The following is a 3,225-nucleotide window of genomic DNA, read 5'->3' on the forward strand; positions in this document are numbered from 1 at the left end:
GTCGCATGCCTCAGTATATAAGGCAACATGTTGCCACCTGTCGCATGGCACACAGTCGCATGCTACAGGTTGCCTTCTGCTGAACTGGTTGAAACACACTTAGCCTATGAGACAATGCAGCATGCCACATGTTGCCAAAATGTTGCCCCGGTGGAATCCCGCCTTTAGTAATTTCCTCCCTTTCATATGTTCTCTTTCATCTCTGTCTAATGAGGATTATCTCCTTAATCACATGTTTACTAATTATGTAAAGAAGTCCCTTGTACTTTTTTTTTTACTTATTACCGTTTTATTTTTTTATTATTTATTTATTTATTTATTTTTATTTTTTATTATTATTATTTTTTTTTTTTTGTATGATATTGCAGATGCATTATCTTAATTTCCCCCTGAATTTTCATGGGCTCTCTTTTCTTATTGCGTAGTGTTGATTTTCTCCTGAATCACATTTTTTTTTTTATTTATATTGATCATATTAACACCTTGTATGCAATCATTTCGGGTTTTCAGACTTCTTATATGTAAGAATGAGCAACCTTTGACCTCTCATTATTTCAGTGTAACACTTTAGTGAAAAATGTTGATCCATTTTGATTACTTGACGAGTTCCTAGTATAGATAGTCTAAATTAATCAATAACCTGATGACAGAGGAGATTGTTCCTACCTTCAACAAAACTTTTACATCTGGTAGAATGATATCCATAAAGTATATCACAATATTGGAGGAAACATACAAAGAAAGCCCCATGTGTTTTCATACAAATTTAAAGTATACTCTCTAAAATGTGTATGCATGCAAACAGGGTTGGTAATATATATGATACGGAGCAAACAACAAAATCCTGAAAGGTGAAGCAGTGTAAGAGGCCGGTAGTTGTACGAATGTAAATGAGCCTGCCTGCTCGCCTGTTGTTTTGAAAACATTGAGGTGACGCTATGTCTATGTAAACACACCGACGGTGGTGACTGTTTTATATTCGATGTTGTAATCAAACTCTGTAAGCGCAGGTTAGCTTCGTTTGACTAATGCTGAGGTAAACAATTTTGCTAGTGGCATTGGAATGGCTTTCCGGCTTGGTGCAAGGTGGAGAAGGAGGAAAAAAACTATTGGTGCATGAATTCAAAGTCACGCCCATAAGGAGTGACATTTATTTGAAAAGTCACCGGAGATTGGATTAGAAAAATTAGTGACGTCAGACGAAGGTAGCTTAGCGTAGGATACGGGATCTCGTCAGAGAGAGGATCAAGAGACGATCTAGAGAGACGATCTAGAGAGTAGAGAGACGATCTAGAGAGAGGATCAAGAGAGGATCAAGAGACGATCTAGAGAGACGATCTAGGGAGAGACGATGTAGAGACGAGAGAAAGAGATCCCGAGTGTAACCAGTAGGTGAAATTACAGTGAAAGAAGAAAGAAAATTCACCACCCTTTTATTAACCCAAAGGACGAGAGGAATAGGCACGGGGCCTAGAAAATAGTGAGACTACTGCTTAAGAGGAACTTGAATATTTAGGGAAACTCACTTAACGAAGGCAAGGGGCCTTGAGACGAGTGATATTACAAGTCAAATTTAAGTGTAAACATCGAGAACCGACAGTGGTGGTGACAGTGGTGACAAGGGGAGGTGAAAGTGGTGAACAGCGGTGCGATGAACGAACTGGGTGTTAAACATCTCCGAAGAGAAGTGGCGCAAGAAGTCTACGGGAACAAGACAACCAAAACGACTACGAGAGAAATCTACAACTTCAAGTAACTGCTACGTTGGGAACAAGCATTCTTCAAGATTCTTCAAGGTGATCATCATCTACAAGGCGGTCTTCAAGGCAGAGTGTGTGATGGAGGAGGAACAACGTCGTTGACGAATGACAAGACCGTAGAAGGACGTCAAACCAGACATTGACATCACGAAGCGACATCGCAAGCAGCCAGGCTAAAGCAAGGTATTAGTAATAAGTATGAGTACCCCTCAGAATTCTAACGTGTTGAGACACGAAATTCACACATCAATTACAAATATTCCAAAATTCACAGGAGAGTCTAACACATATGGTGTAAACAAGTTCCTGAACCTCATTGACACTCTTATAGTTAGTAAAAACATTACCAATGAGAATCGTAAGATTGAGATTCTCAAGGAGAATATAGATCCAGAGCATTGGTAAAAATGATTAAGGAAGTTAGGACAAGTGAAACTGACACAGAGTACTTAGCTAGATTAGATAGATGGTCAAAAGACATGAATTCTATCTTGAAAGATTCAGACTGGATAGAAAGATCTAGTGAGAAGATGAAAATCTCACAGGTAATCAAATTGATTACATTTAGCTTATTGGCAAAGAATTCTGATGACTTAACAGCAGAAAGGCTGTACAAAGATCTAAAATCAAATATCTGTTTAGGAGAAGTAGATTATCTTCTTCAAGGATACAGTGAGACCAGAACAATAAACCCATATGTAATGCCTATAAATCAACAAAGCCAATATAGGAACTCTAGAGAGTTTAAGAAAACAGAAGTAGGACATAGGCGGCATGCTAGAAGTCCATCTAGGGATAGGGATACCAGAATCCTATGTTTTAATTGTAATGCATGGGGACACAAAGCACAAGAATGTTTTTATGGGATTATTTGCAGAAATTGCAAATACGAAGGTCACAATGAGTATCAATGTAGGAACCCTCCATTCTGTATTTATCATAATATAATCGGACACAGAACTCATGAGTGCCGGAATTTTCGGGTACCCCCAGGGCTAAGAGGAAAACCCCCAGACACAGAATAAACAATTTAAGACCTCCCCATATATATACCGATAGGCGGTATTGTGTTAAATATGGGAATGCAAGGGAGATGAAAGAAACTGACAAACTGATAATTACTGTTGGTAAAACTTCTGTAGGACCTCTCATTGCGGGTAAAGTGTTCAATAAGCCTATTCAAATTTTTATTGATACAGGGTCTGTAGTTAATGTAATTACTAGTAAAGTTTTTAAACCAGTTGAACCCAGGAGTGAAAATGTTGGAACCAATCCGTTACACATTGCAAGGTGTAACTGGAAATCAGTTAAAAACATTAGGTAAGATTGAGCTAGAAGTTGCCTTGTATACAAATGAACAATTGTACATCCCAGTGATAGTGGTAGAAGAGTCTGTTTTTCCAGGAGATTTATTGATAGGATTTGCAACTATGAGAAAAGAAAACATGGTAATTTGTCCTGCTGA

Source organism: Oratosquilla oratoria, chromosome 16 (assembly GCF_046742065.1).
Source record: "Oratosquilla oratoria isolate Oo_2021 chromosome 16, ASM4674206v1, whole genome shotgun sequence".
Lineage (NCBI taxonomy): Eukaryota > Metazoa > Arthropoda > Malacostraca > Stomatopoda > Squillidae > Oratosquilla > Oratosquilla oratoria.